Below are 20,092 nucleotides of genomic sequence, written 5' to 3'. Positions count from 1 at the left end.
ACAGCCACTGGGGAACGTGCTCTGCGGCGTGTCACGACCATGCTTGAAACGTACGCCACAGGGAACAGAAACGAAGGTACCTTCGTGCGCAAACTGCTGCCTCTGTTGGCTGCGCTCTGTTGGCTGCGCTCTAGGCCTGGCTCTTATATAGGCCTCTCCCTAGCACTGGCTAAGAGGGTGCTTGACCTGCCCTAATCAAGGGCCACCGGGATCAAAGGCCCCAACTCCCTCTGGTCAGGGGCAACCAAGAGCTCGTTAAGTTTTTAACAAGAGAGCTCAAGAAGTTTTTAATAATTTAGCCAATGTATTTGACTGAGTTAAAATTAAATGCCTGTGTGCAGGGATTGTAATTTACTGTATATCTATCTTGTGCATACTACAATGAGCTCTGGCTTTTTGACAATGTAAGTTTTAAACAGCAGTAGAACACAGGTTCCTTTTTATAAAGGGCATGTAAATATGTGTAGATTGAGACAGATGTTTTGCTGCTCTGGTTGTCAAAAATATTTAGGAATTGCTTGGACTATGGTAATTGTTTACTAAGCAAAAGCACATGTTAAGCAATTGAAAGTTTCAAAACATTTTAAAAGGAGTTTGGCATGATGTGTAGGATAAACTGCTGTTTAAATGATGCTGGGTAATGTGAATTGCTCAACAAAAACAGAGAAAAATGCAACTGGGATGCTTTAGGGTTCTTAAATATTTGGCTCTTGCAGTGGGTAGGCAATTTTTCTAGTTTTGGTTTTCTCTAGGTATTTTTTTTTAATGAATAATACTTCAACAGTCAATCCTATATACACAATGTGAAAGATTAAATGTCTAGTGACAGGAAAAATGCATGGGTCCTATAAACTGTTAGTGGAGGAAAATCAGCCTATAGTCTGGACAGTTCTTTCACTTTATTCACAAGAGACGGGTGCTTGTACTGATTTAGTTCTATGCCAGATCTTGTTCAATTTATCCACGCAACAGCTAAGCAAGGTGTTTTGCCTGAAAAATGGATCCAAGTACAGAGTACGGTATCAGATGCTTTTCTGACTGTTGCTTTTTCAACATTTGCAACATCTCATACAAAGTTCACGTAATGTAGCTTCTGCAAAAGTTTAAAGTTAAGCACCTTTCTCTGAGCACTCTTGTGCACTTACTGAGACTGTAGGAGTCATTCTGCAATGAATGATATCTGGGCCAGCTGTTACATTCGTAGTTGTCTCCAGTTGCACGACTGCTGTAAGTAAAAGCCATTTTCATTTTTGCTACCTTTTCACTGTTCAGTCTCTAAAATGCTTGTGGATTGTAAGGGTTGCTCTCTTATACAAAGACAGTCATCCTAAGCTCCTGTCTTACCTGGAAGAGTTGGAACATGCAGTCATCCTTTCCTTTGCAAGACTACCCCAGCAACTGAATGTGAGATGGGCTTTTTTTTTACCATCTCTGCCATTCTGCCACTGTCAGCAGTCGTCTGCTTAGCATATACCTAAAGTCAGCACCAGGCTAATCATATAGCAGGAAAGGAGTTAGGTATGTGAGAATGTAAACTAAATACTAGTCAACAAAATTATATTGTGGTAGAAAGGCAAATAGCTATCCAGGATGACTATCCTATTTGGACTTTGGTAAGGCCTCAGCAGGGGTACTATGTAGGTTTGGGTTGGTTGTAGAGTAGCTGTAATAACTGTGACGAAGTTTGTTAACACCTCCTTCCACCCAGAACTGACAGTATGTTATTGAAAAGCTAAGCAAAGTGATTATATTTGAACCAATATTTGCAGCAGGTGCAATAGCAGTAAAATACTGCTTTGGGGAGCAAAAGGTATCAGTAGAGGTTACTCTTAATATTAATATATTGTCTGAAACTGAAGGCTGATAGCAATGGATACCTCTGGGGGAGTATTTTTTCTTGTGATTTTTTTTCTTTCCCTATATTATCATTCTTCATGTCTTGCTTTTTTCTTTTTCCTGAACCATTTTTTTCTCAATTTTCTCTACCTCCCTCCAGCCTTGGCAGTGCTACAGCTGTTGTTCCATGTACACATCTGTTGAAATGCTAGCAGGTTTATTTTTCTGAACAAGTCTGGTTACTAGCTGTGAGGGAATGAGCTCTACTAGTACTTTCTTAAGCAGTGTACTATTGAGGTCCATAACCATATTTCAGATTTTTCTCTTCCTGTTACCCCTGCAAAAAGCCTGTGCAAATGTTTTATCAGATGTAGTTAAGGAAGATGAAGAAGCAGAATAACGTCTGCTCTTTCTATTCAAATATTCTGTTTTCACTGGTGTGTCTTTCATAGCACAAAATATCAGCATTCAAAGTTTTCTTTTAATAATCCAGCCATGGATTTTCAGGGGTAAATCTGTGTTCCCCTAGAACTATTGCAAGAGGCTATGGATGAGCCTATTATGTTTCATTTTTTCCCCTCATATTTTAATTATTCCCGAGAGACTACATAAAAGATTTTCTTATCTACAGTAAATTATAAATGTAATCAATCTTGATTTAAGAGTCTTTTAAGTTGGCTTTCATCTGAATCCTAGGCAAGTCCAGTTCTTGCAGCATAATAGTGTTATTCTCCCTGCTGATCTGAAAAGTAAGCAAGGTAACTGGACTGTTACTGTGAATATTATTTCTTTTGGAGAGCAAAGCATCAATGAAAGGACACTCTAAAATCTGTGTTCAAACAGAGGCAATGAAGCGAGTCCCTCTGGACATCTGCAGCTGCACCTCTTGGTGCAAGGATATGATGGGGCAAGCGAGAGACTGATCAGTTGAGACACAGTCGTTGAAGAAGGTGAGTGTTATGTCGAGCAAAGACAGACTTGCATTGCAATGAAACGAAGAGGAGGAAGTTGCCCGAAGGGCACTGGGTGGTTTGAATGGGGCATGCAGAACAGAGGCTGGGAAGGAAAGGCATTAAAAGGGTGTTGGAGCAGTGAGTGGTCGTACCAACTCAGCTGCTGTGGAAATGATCAGTGCCATCAGCAGGCACTGCGGATCCAGCAGTCATTAACCGACTTATGATACACGTGGCTTCCTGTGATTGCACGGGACTTGGGCTCCTGCTCTACAGGAGGCAGAGAGGTCAAGCAGAGGCTGTTCATCCGGTACAACAGGCAGGACTGGTGCACACAGGAACTGATGATGTTGTCTTGACACCGCCGAGAAGTGTGGTCACAACGTGACAACGCAAAGGCAACTTTTTCAGGTGTGATCCCTCTCACAGACTAAGAATTTGTCCCCCACTGTTGTGCTGTGTCTATTCCTCAGGCTACTTTCTACCATCCTAAAGAAGCTTTTTGCTTCTTGAAGCCAAAAAGAAAAAAGGATCATCTGGGTGAGTGAGCTGGGATGTGAGACTCTGCATGAGCCCTCAGCTACCCTCAGGGCACTGCCTCCAGGTCACAGCCACTCCATGTTGGAGTGGTTTCCAGGTATGTACCTCTGTGTGCAGGTATTCATCTGGATCACGCGAATGGTCTGTGCTTGTGTCCATTAAGTGCATTATGTTTCTATTATGCAAATAATTCTGTCATTTTGAAAGGGCGATAAATTAGTTTTCATTCTTTGATTATCTATCTAGTAGAAAAGCCTTTTTGAGAATATGGTTTAGCTGGGAGGTAAAGGAAAGCATAACATAGCTTTACTGTGTTTTCTGTAGCCAAAAACAACCCTATTCCATTGATTTTATAGCATCTCAACATGTCTGAGTTACTGGTTTCTGTGTTTTAACTCCCTTACAGGACGAACACACTGTGTTGTGGCTTTTCAAACTCAAAGGCATGTTTTGTTTCCATCCCTAGCAGCAGCGTCATTATTCTTACTCCATTTAGCTGAAACTTTACTTTTACTTGGACTCCTGCTGGCTGAGCAGCTTATTATCCGCTGTCACCCTTGCAGTGCTTCCTGGCAAAACCTGTGAACTCTGCTAGCCCCCGTAGCCGGGCATGGCCACTGGAGTCAGAGCTCCTCGGCAGCTTCTGACTTCCCCAGCCACCAGAGTAAGCACTTAAGCTCTTCCTCATTCCTTATCTATTCTTATATTCTGGACAGTATTCTTTTGTTTTATGGTCAATGTGAAAGCATTGAACTGAAGTAGCTGAAAACAATTGTGAGAGAAGAGGAGAACTTAACTCCCCAAACTGCTTATGTCACAAGTGCAGTGTTTAAGTTGGTTTTGTTTCCTTACTAACTATCTCTTTGATGGTAGATCTCAGAACTTATCGTGTTTTATTCTGCCCTGTTATCATAGTTTACAGCCTGAAGTAAGTGACAGGATGATTGCCTTCCCTTTACAAAGTTTTATCCGTTTTTAAAGCTGTTATATTTGATTAAAAAAAAAAATCGATGTGTTTGTTCTGACTCGAAGCTGTACTCATAATTGGGAATTGGGTTAAAACAGCTGTCAAGCCGTTAATATGAAAAATGACTGTGTGTCCTGGTTAAAGGTGAATGGAAATGTTTCCTTTAGCAATATTTAAAAAAAATTGAATAGCTGTGGTAAAATTCCATGAAAGCAGAACCAAGTGAACTCGATGATGTCTGTTTTCTTCCTGCTCTGCTGTCTTTGGAAAGCTACATTAGGCCAAGATTTTTCATCTTCAGAAGAAAGGAAATAATATTAATAAAAAATAATGGCAAGAGGAGCAGCATTCTTCCTGAACCGTATGTTGCCTCTGCCGTAAATGTCTGACTGCCTAGAGGGCTGGCAAAATAGTCTGTGATATCTTCCAGGTCAGTTAATAGCAATTCTTCTCCATTCTCACTCAGCAACCTCATTCAGTCTTCCAGACTCAATATTGTTCTTCATTACTCTCATCTGTTATCATGCATGAGATCCTATTTTGGTAAGCTGTGATAAATCCATTCATAGGAATATAGTGTTCTGTTAGAAAATTTTCTCATATTCTAAATGGCAGTAAAGTCCTATGTCTTACACTGTACTCACCTTCTATTTCAAACATTTTTTGGAGATGATCCATTCTCTTTTTATGGTACCTTACAGTAACAATCTGTATCTCATGCACGAATGCTTTCATTCCTGCAAACAGAGGGGTAAAATAATTTGTCTATGTAAGACCGTTGTTTGTTGTTAAAAGCAGAAACGTGGGGTGTGAGACATTTTTCCTAGTCCGGTGTCTGACCTTGATTCCTTGTGATCACGGCCAAAGTGCTTAACCTCCCTGAACCTCATGGCCCCTCGATTATCCAGCCCTGACTGAAGACCAATGTTTTCTAGCTCTGAGGTGAAGTAGTCTTGCAGATTTAAAATATTTATTCTTTCACTTAAAAGAATATTGATCAACAGCACTTATTTATGAACCAGATATGCTCATCTGGATTCCTGGAGACTTACAAATGCTGTCTGTAAAGGTCACTACTATTTCTAGGGTAGTCAATCTTGTCATGGATCAGTCTGAATAATAACTCTTCTGATTTATCCCTTTTCATCTGATAAACCTCACTGGAGCCTCTCAAAAGTGAAAAGGTACTTTTCATAGTGATCCGGATCCCATTTGTGGTGATAGTAAAGGATAACCCTGGCAGCAGAAACTCCAAGCCTTTCATGAACGTGATGAGCAGGGGTTTTTTGTTTTTTGTTTTGTTTTTTTGGGGTTTTTTTTGGATGAAGAAACTGAATAAAAGAAAACTGGCACAGGGAGGGGCCACAGGGAACAGCCCACACTGTCTCTAGATGTTCAGCTATGCCTTCGTTGCATCTAGCTGATGTTGATCTAGTCTCTTCTAAGAGACTCTCTGCTGAAAGAAACAACCTCTCTCCTGACTTTTCCTTGCTGCAGTTTGGTGTGCCATTTCATGTCACCTGCACCAGGGATTTTTCAAAGTATTCTTCTGTAAGAGGATAATAATTTCATATAACTTTGTTTTGTTAAATTTCTTTCCTACATAAATTAAAATAACTACAGAAGCTGGTATGTTTACTACAATTGGAGCTGAATCTCCTTTTAGCAGAACTTTTTTTCCAACAAGCATACAAATTTGAATGAAAACAGATTTTTTGTGAATGCCTGTGAAATGGCTTCGATCCACAAAAATTCCAAACAATTCTTTGAAAATATTAAACATTTTTTCCAGTGAAGCATGTTGATATCTTTATTTGAAAGTTCTTGTTTTGAATATACTTTTAAAAGCTGTAGTAAACCCAAACGTGCACGTTCAGTATTTAACAGTGCAATGAATATTTTGTTTGCACACCTCTACTTGTTACCACAAGATGTCTCTGCTCTAGCATTTCCTGTAAGTGACCATGCTGTGTTGGGAAGTCACCTCTCTAAGAGAGGAAATTCAGTGAAGCTTAAGAAAATGTTGTAAAACAGAAACAGTGTTGTTTTAATGATCTCTTAATCAGTTTTGAGCTACAAATCAGCAGAAGGTTTATGTATTCGCTGTATTGCTCCCTGAAATTATTGTAAAACTATCTGAGAACCTTAAACACAATCTCTCCTTAATGTCATTGAAGATTTAAAAGCAGAAGGTTGTAGGTTGGTTTTAGTTTGCTGTTTCATAATGGAGATTTATATGTCTATTATGCAATGACTTTTTTTATTTCAACAAACTGAACTACAGTGGTCAGAATAAGTAGATAGGAAACAAGATTGAAGGCATTTGTATAGGACAATAAAGACAAAAAAGTGACTGAAAAGGAAAAATAAAAATATAAATGGGACAAAGAGGAGAAAACTGGAGAGCTGTAGGATGAAGGATTCTGAGGAGCAGTGTAGAAAAAGAACATGATTGCATTTAATTATCTGATAATATTAACTGTATGTGCCTCTTATAACAAAGTCTTAAAAGTATATATGTATTTTCTTTCTTTTCCTCTCTTATCTGACATTTCATGACATACTCCTCTGTCAGTGGTGATGAATACACTGTAATATGCTCCTTGTGGTACTGCGCTTGCTAGGATATAATTTGAAGCAAAGCAGAAGATACCATAGTTCCTACCTTCCACACTTACAGAAGTCAGCTTTGCATCCCTGCCTGTTTCAGACTGCCTGTTATTCATGTTCTGGACATTACAGATGTACAATTCAATGGCTTTAGTCTCATGAGGCTCAATTTAACGGTAGAGTGTATCAATTTATGAAGTTTAAGAGACCTCATTGTACTGAAAGCTTTCTTTAAATAGATTGAAAATGCATCCTATACTCCATAAAATAGCTTTGCAGCCACACAAGAAAAATTGAGTTAAGTGTCTGACTATTCATTTCTGAATTGTAGTGCTGCAGGAAAAAATCTGACCTTTCTACTGACTGCCTCTGTCTGGGAAACTACCCAAAGCCACATTAAAGAAAAAAAAAAATCCTGAAATTTGAAGAAGGAGCTTGTGCTCTCTTCCCACTTTACCTTTGGACTGGCTCCTTTCCAGTTCTTAGGTTTTGCGGTCTAGAGCCAGGGTGTGAAGTGCTTCTTGACATCTGCCCTTCTTGACTGCTAAACACAGTGGAGAGGTTGCGGCTCTGAATGCTGCAGCAATCACTTACTCTTTGTGCAAAAAGCAAGGCCCGGATTATGTCAAGTGTGTGCAGAAATTCTCAGAATATGGCTTTCTCTCACCCTGCTAATCAGGCATTCAGGAAAAAGCCACCTTCTCAGAATTTAAGACTCATAACTATTTAAAACCTTAGCAAATACCACAGTATGTTTATACTATAAATGTCAGACATATTTTATCTGGAGACATTGGAATTTTTTTCTCTTTCTTGTTATGGCAGAAAGTGAAGAATATCATTTAGCTGTATCCCAGTGACCCTTTACTCTCAATAGAGCTTAATAGAGGATCTGCATATAACTTTTGATCAGTGGCAGAGTGGCATGCTTCAGGAAGGGTAACCTCTCTGAGTTATAGGAAATATTTTAGAACTCTAGAGCCTCCATCCTTTTGGCGTATTTATTTTGGCTTCATTACATTATAAGGAAAACTTGATCTCCATCCAGATATTTTTATTTGTGTTTATTGGCTCATCACAGAATCACAGAATGGTTGAGGTTGGAAGGGACCTCTGGAGATCATCTAGTCCAACCTTGGGGGATATAAAAATGTACTGCAATCAGAATTTCTTGCAAAGACTTGAAGTTTTCTTTCATTTTCACCTTTTGTTCAATAGGTATCAGTCCTCCGTATGTAATCTCTGCCATCTTTAGGCATGTCTTTAAAAACTGTATTCCTAGCTAACTTGAACTGTCTTCTCTGTTTTTGTGCTGGTTCTCTGCCTCATCTTGCAGATAGTGCTTGTGAATATCCTCACACATGCAAATATCTCCATCAAAGTTGATTTATTAGTTTAAATTAAATTATATAACATAAGTATCTCCCCAGGATGTTACCCTTAAAATAACAAGATGGAAAAAAACCCACTTCTGCTGCACTGCCCAGCAAAATTTTGTCTTTTAAAATCCTGCAAGAGCTGGAAGGATCACCTAGGCAACTGCAAGAGGGCAGGAAGGGTCTGAACTTGGACAGAAGTGCTCCAAGGTCTGACCTACAGCTACTTTTACCTATGTCAGAGCTCCCTTTTTAAACTCCTGAGACCAAGCAGAGCCCAATTTATTTTGTGTGCTAACTTTGAAAATGAGAGAGCACTTGCTTAACCACTTGACCAACACCAAATTCCTGCCATGATTTTCTTGTACTAGGAAAGGGTGGTTTTTGCTTTCTAATTCATTTTATTCCTTTATGACATGAATTTGGAATTTTCTTTTTAAAATTAAGCACATTTAAAAGCATACAAAAAGAACCATTAATCTCTCAAGCTTTCTTCAAGAAACAATGAAAATACTTGCCTGGTATAAAAGACTCATTAATACATTGAGGTGAATATTGTTACACCAGGGTCTTATTCATCCGAAGTGTGTGCGTTTTCTCTGCTGTTAGTGTTTTGGTCGATTTGCTGATGCCAGCCTGTCCATGCAGTGCGGCAGCAGGACGTGCCAAGCAGTGTGTGAGCAGCCCCAGAAGGAGGTTTGTCAGTCTCGGCTCGTTCTTGTTTCCTATCAGAGCTCCTGGCAGCTGACAAATCCCTCCCTCGTCTCCCCGTCTTTGCTCACCTCCTTTTGCCAGGATGCAATGTGTTATGAAACTGTAGCCTGATGTTCACCCTGACTGTTTTTGCTCCTTCCTGCAAGTCATAACTACAGCAGGCGGGAGGAAAAACCCCAAGAGTACCATATTCCCCCCTGCAATTTTAACGAGCCTCTCTTTAGAGGTAAAGACTGGTACGCTCTAAGAAGATGGGCAAGAAGCACAAATGAAATGAAATGCATTTAGCATTATGAAAGCCTGTGTAGTTAAATATGTCTGTAAGAAAGTCAAGGGTGAGAATATATTTTATCAGACCTTCATATAACATCCCTGAGAAAAGGTTATATAAGAGCTTCTTGAATTAAATAGCTCTTTTCTTAGCAGATCTTTTACTTGAGGGGGATCCTAAAAATTGAGATCCAAAAGCTGCCACAATGATATATGGTTAATTGTATAGATTCACCAACCTGTAAGACCTTGAGAAATCTCATCATCTGGTCTGGACACTTGTCTGTGAAGGCCAACTAATTTTCTGAATTGGAATTTAAATTTTAGAGGAAAAGACCTGATCCTGAGTTAAAAATTGCAAGCAAGGCAGACTCTGTTATGGTTTGTTACACTTAGCGTTGTACTGTATATATAGTTTGAATTTGAACAGCTTCAGCTTCCAGCCCCTTGACCGTGTTCTTCATCTATGTCTGCTGTATGGGGATTATTTAAGTTTTGCTAGTTATTTATGGACTGTGATTGTATCACCCTTTCACCTTTTGTTTGATGAGTAAAATGGACAGAAATCCTCAGTTTCTCACAAGGCATGCTTTCCAACTTTATTGCTTTTCAGTGGCTTTTTCAAGCTCTCTTCAATTTATCAACTTGCATCTTTAAGTATTGACACCAAGCTTGAATGTAATTACAGCATGCTAAAGGTAATAAAACTCCTCACTTAAGATTTCTTTGTTAATGCACTCAGGATCAACACTGGTCCTCTCGACCACAATATTGAACTAAGAGCTGATGTTCAGCTTTTTATTTACCATGATTTCCAAGTCCTTTTTGGAGTTGCCACTTCCCAGGTTACAATGTCCCATTCTGTAAGTATTGACTATGTTCTTTACACTGCTTCTGTCTGGACTGTCAAAAAAACAGACTGTAGCGGTGTTTCTATGGGAGCAGGTAAACAATCTGTAATTTACAGAAATCTATGCTAAGACATGCCTATAAGATGATGATTTCTCCATGATGTTATGAGAGCTGTCATTCAATTTTTCATCTGTTTAATTTCTGTCATGGTATTTTATAGTCTTTGAGTTTCTTAATTTGGAGTTTTTGTGGTATTAAGTTAGACATCCTATGGAAGTCTAAGTATATTGCATTGGTGTTACTTTCATCAGCTGCATATGTCATATTACTAAATAAGATGTTTTTAGTTGGACAGGATTGGTTTTGGATAAACTTGTGGTAATTAGATTTACAGTTCTTCCTTTCAGTTCTTGATCAAGTGAGTCCTAGGTTAGCCAATCTGTGATTTTGACTTCCGTGACATTTCTTGCTTGTTCAAAGTATAACACGCTCTTAGGCTTGCATGAGTATAGCAGCTGTAATCAGAACATTTGAGTCACTACAGCCAAAAAAATTTAAGATATTATATTTTGAAGATTTCTCATCCTCTGTTCTTTCTTGGCTTCAGAGCTGCTTGGCAGCCCACGCTTCTAAGCCAATTCTTGCATTTCTCATTTTACTGTTGTTTATACATCTTCAGTCACAGATGCTTTCAATTATCACATTATCATTTTTACAGCCTGCCATTTCTCCATGCCATTTCATCTGAGGTCTGCAAAGGATGCTCAATCCACTAGGATCAATTTGTTCCAAGGGCGCTGAAAGCTGTAATATTATAATAGGGCTAGCAGTTAATGGGATACTAACCACTTACATTTAATGCACAAGAAACAGCACAGTTTCTCTAATAGAACAATTTGTTCCTTTGGCTCCATGTTAGCAGTATACTATGAATTCCTTTAATCTAAAAGGTTTCACTCTTGCATTCGTTTGTATTTTCTAGGTATCCCATTTTTACTCATCACATTTTTCTAACCTTCTTTCAGGAAATACTTAGTTATTATATTTAGCTTGCAAAACTAAAGTAGAACCTCATCTTTAGCTGTTGTCTGTGTCTTCTCTTTGTTGAAGCTTGTTTCTGATGGACTTTAAGTATTCCGTGATGTTTGTTGTATAGTGTTTATTACATGATGACATGGGAAAACATTAGAAATACATGTGCTATGTGAATCTACTAATAAAAACAATACAGAGTTCCAAGAAATACTTGTGGGTGTCTTCTTACTACTATTTCAACACTGACCTTAAAACTTTTTTCTTCTTTGGTTTAGTTTTCAGTAGAGGGCCTGTTCTTCTGCAGCTGTAAATTAAAAAAGTAATGACATTGACTTATATTGTTGTAAAACTCTTCTGAATTTGGTTAATGGCACAAATTGCTTTTCACTAATTTAATTCATTTTTGATTGTGTTGCAATGGGCAATAGCATGTGATACTTTGTCACTGCATTTCATTGTAAAGGTAGTAATACAGGCTGCGATTCCCTGCTTGTTAATACGGGATCTGGGCATTACTGTGTCACCTGGCCGTGCAATTAGATTTCCATCAGGCATAAGCCATGGCTGCATTCCTGTCCATTTTACCAAAATGCACGTAACATTATTATGATTACAGGAGAACAAGCAATACACGCTGGAACAAAGTACTTGACAAAAATCTGTTTTGTAAAAACTCTTTCAAAATGTTTTGAACAAATTTGGATAGAGTGTGTTCATAGTGATTTAGTGCTTAATGTGGACTGCTTAGATCAGTGGTTTAAGACTTTTTGTGAAGTAATGGCCTTGTTAAAACATGCTAACATGATCACAAATGATCGTCTGATTGTATTCTTACGCATGGTCATAGCCTACAGAAAATCAAGCTGATATTTCTGTGACAATTTTTTCATGTACTAAAGAACTGCTTAATGGTGGTCAATTAGGGCTTTTAACAAGAGTATTCAGTGTGTGAGGGGGTGTTTTTTGTGTGTGTATTTTTTTTTTTTTAATGGGTCAGCAATGACCAGGATGAGGCTATTTGTATCATATAACTGTCATTTTCTGAAAAAGTATGTGTTATATCGGGAAGAGAAATGGTTGGAAATTAGCAGCAGGATGTAGGACTTCCTGGTAAAGGAAAGAATGAGGCAAAAGGAAGAAAGTGAGGGAGACATTTTGGGAAATACTGGAGTGATGGCTACACATTGAAAAGGCAGGCTAACAAAACCCCACTGCGTTTAAAAGATGTTGGGAGATTTGAGCAAACATCTAACAGGAGAGGTTAGAAGGAGGTCTACAGAAACCACCACAAGGTGAACTGGGTGCAGTTTACAGCATTCAGGCCCGGCTGTGGAGACCGTTCATGTTCGTGCCCTTCTCCCTGTAAGAAATGCCAGGCTCAGGATGTTGTTATGTGGAAGGATCCCTTCCACAAAACAGCTTTCCTCTTTTGCCAAGGGGTAAGCTGTGCTGGACTTTGCCAGAGGAAAAAGATGGAGATAGAGAGCACTTGAGTGTCTTGCTTGCTTCACAGAAATTCCTCGTCTCGTGACACGTCCTCTGGAGAAAGTTTAGAGGTTTCTAACTGCAAAATGCAACCTACTGACATACTCTTTTGTACTCCATTGTGCCTAGGGAAGGAAAACTTGACTTCAGGCTTGAATCTCTGTGAAAACCTGCAGTACATTTCTAATGCCCAGATTTGATATCCCAAACTGTATTTCAAATTTTTAAAAGATTGTGTGATGTTTTAGTAAGCCTTGGATCATAGAAAGTAGATACTTATCAATTAAGTTATTCTTTTTAAGGCTTGCAGTTTTTTTTTTCTTTTTTTTTTTTTTTATGAGGAACCCAGGGGCATAAGGATTTTGAGTTTATTAAAAAGATGATAGAAACAGTTTGTTATTATATTGCCATTCCTTCTGACAGGTTTGGGTTCTGATGGGACAAAATGGGTTGGCTTGATTTTTCACTTTGTTTGGGTTACATTGCACTGTTTTCTGTATTGGGATAATTTCATGGTTTGGATTTGTGTGAGTTAGTGAAAACTTGCATCCCGTTATTTATGGTTTGTGAATTCTGGTCATCTCTTGCAGCCCAGTATTCTGGTTGCTGGAGAGATTCCTCCTTCTGCAGTGACACTTTCTTCTGTGTTATTCACACCATTACTTCTGGCTCATCGACATCTAAGAACTTGGTAAGTGCTTGTCAGTTGTAGCCTTATGTGATTTTACCTTCATTTTGTTATGGGTAGGGTCTTAAAAGTGATAGTGAGAGGAGGCTTTTTCTTAATCTGATTTTACACATCACTTAGAAAATGTGATCAATATGTTCATGATTAAGAGGTATTGATGATTTACTCAGGTATTTTATGCAATCCTATTTGTTTGCAGGAAAATGCAGTTGGTTTCATGTAAACATATAGGAATCAAATACCAGGAAACAGTCTAATTAATAGTTTAGTTTTTCTCATAGTTCTGCATCCAAGTCAAGCACTATTCAGCACCAGAACTCTCTTTTTTCACCTCTCTCAAAGTTACTCCACCAGTCTTTTTTGACATGTCTTGTGCTTTATTCTTTCCTTAACTACATCTTTTGGTTTTCTCTGCACATGTGCACAAATGTTAAAACTGCAGCCAAGTCAGTCCTCCCACTTCAGCATTTACTGTTAGCCCAAATAGTTCAAATTCCTGACGGGCTTCCCGTGTGGCATGTGGTTTGTATGATGGCTTTTGTTGTTTCACCATCTCCAAGGGACATTTCACTGGTACCGTGGGCTTCAAAGGTGTTTTTGTTTACCATTTTCAATAAGATTTCTCCTAAACCATAACACCATTGTTACTTTGAAGACTTTCTAAATTCAAGGATGCAGAATTGAACAGGCAGTGTTTTCTTCCCACAACATCTGTATAATCAAAGTAATGAAATGTATGTGTATGGTTTTTTAAAGGAGGAAAGAAATTCCTGGGGAAAGCACTTCTATAGTCCTCTTTTTTGCTTTCTCAAGTCCCAGAGCAGTAAGCAAAGGAGAAAAAATGATTTTGTTTAGAAGGAAGGATACAAATTCTTAGTTGCTCATCCAAGAGTGAAATTTAATGGATTAGGATGAATCTTCTGCATAAGTAAGAATGAAATCAGCAAATTTAAACCATAGAAAGAAGTTAGGTTCTCAAATGCACTTAACTACCATAATCACTGAGAAATTTCTGTTAAAATCTGTATAGGCATTGAATATCACTACTGCTATATGATAATTCTGCACTGCTCTAGTTCTAATTATAGCACGTGGTTTTCCTACATATAAGGTAGGAAATATAATGGATGGTAAATCAGGTTCTCAGACAGGAGAGTATTTTATGTGTTTACTGAGCAATCAGAAAATCATGAAAAGGTATGTGAGGAGTAATTTCACTCTGGAAGAGTTTCTGGAAAGTGTAATACTTATCTTTTTTTTTCTTCCCCTAATAGAACCTTACCTAAAGAGTTAATTCTATCCTGAAAAGCCTTCTGAAAAAAATCAGGTAACTGCTAGGTTTGTTTGTACTGCCCTTGCATTATGCACCCATTACAAACTGTGCTGTGCTTAAGCAGTATTAACAGGCACTGCACTTTAGCCAGAATATTTTATTTTAATTAAAAAAATACAACCAAGATAATCTTTCAAACACTAATTCCTTTGTTTTTAAAGACTAAGGGGTGTCATATGAATAACAGAATGTCTTGGTGGGCTGCCATAAATTGTTGAATTTGAAAACCTTGAAAAAATTGTGAATTTGCATATTTTTGCTGTTATCAGTATTTCTTAATTTTTCTGACTCTAATAAGGATGCTGCTAAGACAACCATTTTACTGTCCTTTAAAACTCTAATGAAATTACTTAAAAGCATAAAATCTCAGACTGACATTAATTTTCATTATTGTCTAAGAACTGAAATTAGTCAACATAATGTGCTGCTTTAATCTGTTATTCATTCTCTTTTATATTTTCTTCGGAGCTCATAACTATCAAAGCATTTTTTAAATTTGTTTTATTATCATTTTATTCCTATGTTTATTCCTAGTTTTGGTAGTCAGAAATGGAAATAAGTCTAATTTAATAATAACCCAAATTACTGCTTTTCTTCTATATGCACAGAATATGGGAACCAGGTTTCAAGAGACAGATGTGAAAAATGAAATCATAAAGGCAAAATGATTAATGGAGTAATTTCTTCCGCTGTTGTGCTGTTGCTGTCACCAGGAATGAGCTGATGAGCGTGAGAAGACCCTGCTAGCTTGCTGTGGGAAGCTGGAAGGAGATGCTGCCTGGCTGTGACTTTTTGGGGCAAATTCATTCCCTCATTCTGGAGTTTGAGGTCATGGTGCTGCAGCTTGGAGGAAGTCTGACTGGGTAAGCATCCCAAGGAAGAGGGCTGAGAGCTCTCCCATGAGGGTGAGTAGGCTGAAAAATGGAAAAAAACTCTAGTTACAAAAGAGACAAGACTGATGAAGGGACAGACATGGTGGTGGCCAGTGGCTTGTGCCCCTGGCAGCAGGAGTGGCTGAATGTGCAAGAAAAAGGTGGACTTGTAGACATTGGTGTCTGATCCAGGAGGGTACCCCAACAGGCTGTTATTGCCTGCCTTTCTGCATAAACTGAAGGTCTCCTGTGCGCTTGGGACAAATACTGACCTTGTCTCAACACTAAACTGTAGAGCATACAAAACCATACAAGCTGCATCAGCCTCCAGCTGAACAAGAGGGTTGTCTGCTTTGGAGTATGCTTGTGGTGTTGCCCGTAAAGAAACACATAACTACGAAAGCAGTTATATGCAGTGCTTTATTCAGGGCCCGGGGTCTCAGGGACTCATGTCCAAAGCTGAGAATCCCAAATCCCCGTTTAACTTGGTTAATATTTATAGTGTTCGGTTACGTAACATAATCAACAGAATTGCTAAGCTACATGATTGTTTCCCATTTATAGTTTCTTCAGTTACTGTTGCCAAGATTTGCTTATCATTTACCTAGTTCATCAGACTGTACTGTACCTAGTTCATCAGACCGTACTGTACCCAACACCTGCGATTATACCTTCATCTAGTCTACCAAGTATAACCTATTCTAATCAATATAATGTAACAATTCCCCCCTTTGAAAATACTTCAGGTCTTCCAGACTGCAAGGATTTTCATCATCAGTTCCGCAGATTTCCATATTCTTTGGACCGTCTCAAACTGGTGATTGTAGCTGCGATGAATTATTTCCAATGTCTTCATATCTCGGGGGAAGTTCATGATTCTTCCTGGTAACAGCTTTTAAAATTTTCCCCAAGTGTTGCCGTTCCTTATTAACAATATTTTGAATCAAACACAACACTCCCATAATAGCTAACATAATAATTATAATTATTATACACCATTGAATTAAAGATGCTACCCAACCAGAGATGTTCAATCCAAATGACTTTGCTAAAGCAGCAACCCCATTATGGGTACTTTCTTCTCTTTCTTCCTCAGTTGCATGTTCAATTTGTGTTAGCTGAGACAAATCACGTTCTACCGCGGCTGTAACATTCGGAATATGTACACAACAATGATCAATCTTATCTCGTAAATAACCACATACTCCATGTTCTTTTAGCAACAGCATATCTAATGCCATTCTATTTTGCAGGGTCATTTTTGTGGTTGCCTGTAATTGTAAGTTTATTTCCTTAAATCCTTCTTTAGTCACTCTTGCTAGCCTTTCCGTTTGTCCTAACAACCGGTACAACATTTCTCTATTCCGATAAGTACTAATTGGAGCAAACAATGATTCTAAAGCCCAACCTAACTTCACACCGGATGATGGTTCTTGCCAATCATCATCATCCTTTATTTCTCTCTTCATTATCCGTAAATTTTCTAATCTACCCTTAAATGGCGCTTACTTCCAAATTGGGCAGAGAGTTGGTAACCCTAAAGTTATTTCAGTCACCAACCCATCCAAGGGGAGGTGAGTCGTCCATTGTCCATCACTTGTAACCCAAACTAAATTTCCTATGCTCCTGATCGTAGTTCTACAATCTATTCTCACTCCGAATTGTATTACAGGTTCACTCATTGAGTATTTAATTCCTCTACAAGCACAACCTGTCCTTAATGCAAGGACCACAGGTGGAAAGGTAACTTCACTTTCGGGTTGTCACAAGTGTATACTTTTGTACAGTTCTAGACTGGGTGTTTTTCAGCTAACTTTCTTTTGCATTAGATTTTCTTGTGTTTCCTGTTGTGGCGCCTGGATTATTTGTATTGGTTGCATTTCATCTTTTTCCAAATCTTTTAACTCTCTCCTGGCTCTGTTTCTTTTCTGCATAGGTTCTGATTTTGCAGTAACCTCTAATGCCCTTTTTCCATAATCAAAACTCTCTTTAATCCAAACAATACAGGTGTAGTTTCCTACATCTGTCTTACTTACATTTCGCAATGATAAAATCATAGTACCCCTTCGTGTATCACTATCCCATCGGATTGTAAACCCAGTTGACAATTTGGACTCATTCTTCTGCCAATAGCAACTAATGTCTTGGATTGAACTTCCCATATCTCCAACAAAATCACAAGTCAAATTTACATCCATTCGTTCTTCTATATGTACAGTAGCATATGTATGTATTATTTGAGCGAAACCATTACTTAATCCTACCCAGCATAGTATTACCAAGATGTAAATCTCAGTTTTGTAGGAGTGATCATTTTTACCCCCCATTGTGATGGTACCTTCTTCACTCTGGTATAATGAATCCAATTATCAATTCCTGCTACTTTCACAGCGGTAAATGTTATCAATAGTACCAAATAAGGTCCATGCCACTGTTCCTTTAAAGGCTCCGTTTGCCAATTTCGAACATACACTTGGTCTCCTGGTTGAATATCATGCACCGGATTCTCCAATGGCAAAGGGCGATTCCAGATGATCGCGGCACGTAAGGCTGTGAGTAATCTGCTTAAAGAAATTATATAACTATAAACATCTTGATCTCCTTGAAGGTGTAAATCTGCGCTTCCCATTCCCGTCGTTGGTGCAGTATATGGCTTACCGTACAGAATTTCATATGGACTTACAGACAACCCTTCTCTAGGTTTTATACGAATTCTCAATAAAGCAAGGGGCAATGCCTGTGGCCATTGGATTTTAGCTTCCTGGCATATCTTTTTAATTTGTCCTTTTAATGTTTGATTCATCCTTTCTACCTTTCCACTAGATTGTGGCCTCCATGGTGTATGTAAATCCCAGCTAATTCCAAGCATTTCACTAATTTCCTGTACTATTTTAGCTATAAAGTGTGGGCCTCGATCTGAAGAAATTCCTAAAGGTACCCCAAATCTAGGTATGATCTCTTTTAACAAAGTTTTTACTACTTCTCTAGCTTGATTCGTTCTACAGGGAAATGCTTCTGGCCACCCTGAAAAGGTACATACATATACCAATAAATACTTAAACCCTTTTGATTTAGGTAATTCTGCAAAATCCACTTGCCAATAGTCACCTGGTTCTATTCCCACTTTCAAAGTTCCCATTTGAATTTGTTTTCATATTACCGGATTATTCTTTAAACATACTGGACACTTCGCATTCACCCCTTTTGCTATTGTTAACATTTGTGCAGATATAATGCTCCGCTTTAAAAACTGCACCAATGCTTCTGCTCCCCAATGGCATTTATTATGTTCAGTTTGTATTATTCGTTTCATAATTGTAGCAGGCACTACTACTTGTCCATTACCTGTTACATACCATCCATGTGAATTCTTCTGTGCCTTTACCAAATCGGCTAATTTTTCATCTTCTTGGGTATAAAAGGGATTTACAGAGAGATGAGCAGTAATCGGGCTTACCTTAGTAGGTATTAGAGCTAATTCAGTCCATACTTGCCGTGCAGCAATTTTGGCTGCCTGGTCCGCCTTCATGTTTCCTTGTGCCACATCGCTGTCATCCCTCTGATGTCCTCGACAATGCATTACAGCCACTTGCTGAGGTAGTAACACAGCCTCTAATAACTGTAAGATCTCGGTTCGATATTTAATAATACTACCTTGAGCCGTCAACAATCCTCTTTCCTTCCATAAAGCTCCATGTATATGTATTATTCCAAAAGCGTATTTAGAATCTGTCCAAATATTCACTCTCTTATCCGTACTCAGTATTAAAGCCCGAATTAGAGCGACCAGTTCTGCCTTTTGCGCTGACGTTCCTGGCATTAATGCCTTTGCTTCAATTACTTCAAGCTTAGTAACCACAGCATATCCAGAATATCGTGTTCCATTCTCAACAAAGCTGCTACCGTCTGTAAATAATGTCCAATCAGGATTTACAAGGGGAATATCTTTCAGATCTACCCTACTGGCGTAAGTTTGTTCGATCACCTCAATACAATCATTTTCCAGCTCGCCTTCCTCTATTTTGCTACCTAAAAATTCAGCGGGATTCAAACATGTTGTTATCTTTAAAAATATATCATCCTGTTCTCTCAATATTGCTTGATATTTCAACATTCTACTGGATGACAACCAATGACCCCCCTTTTGTTCCAAAACTGCAATCACCATGTGGGGCACAAATACTTCCATTTTTGTTCCCAATGTTAATTTTCTAGCTTCTTGGACTAACATTACAGTAGCAGCCACTGCTCGGAGGCAAGAAGGCCATCCGGCACTTACCATATCCAACTGCTTGGAAAAATAGCCCACCGGTCTCTTCCATGATCCAATTCGTTGAGTTAAAACTCCAAACGCTAGTCGTTGCCGCTCATGTACAAAGAGTTGAAATGTTTTTGTCAAATCAGGCAATCCTAATGCTGGGGCTTCTTGCAGAGCCTGTTTTAAGTCTTGAAAAGCCCTTTTACACTCTAAACTCCAAACTAATTGTGGCTCTTTTAAAGCTTCATACAGTGGTTTGGCTAACAGTCCATAATTCAAAATCCAGAGTCTGCACCACCCTGT

At 38.5% G+C, this 20,092-nt stretch overlaps 2 long non-coding RNA genes across 2 annotated transcripts; both read left to right on the top strand.

The window, feature by feature from the left end:
• Nucleotides 1-2,732: 2,732 nt before the first annotated feature.
• LOC136995444 (uncharacterized) lies at nucleotides 2,733-13,257 on the top strand. The gene is made up of 3 exons (XR_010887020.1): nucleotides 2,733-2,786; nucleotides 3,263-3,426; nucleotides 13,229-13,257. It is a non-coding gene; the product is annotated as an uncharacterized lncRNA (long non-coding RNA).
• Nucleotides 13,258-13,267: 10 nt separating this feature from the next.
• LOC136995445 (uncharacterized) lies at nucleotides 13,268-15,578 on the top strand. Its single transcript, XR_010887021.1, has 3 exons — nucleotides 13,268-13,329; nucleotides 14,601-14,653; nucleotides 15,373-15,578. It is a non-coding gene; the product is annotated as an uncharacterized lncRNA (long non-coding RNA).
• Nucleotides 15,579-20,092: the final 4,514 nt, after the last annotated feature.

The sequence above is a fragment of the Apteryx mantelli genome, chromosome Z (genome assembly GCF_036417845.1).
Source record: "Apteryx mantelli isolate bAptMan1 chromosome Z, bAptMan1.hap1, whole genome shotgun sequence".
Classification (NCBI taxonomy): Eukaryota; Metazoa; Chordata; class Aves; order Apterygiformes; family Apterygidae; genus Apteryx; species Apteryx mantelli.
This window is presented reverse-complemented; position numbering and strand designations above follow the sequence as displayed.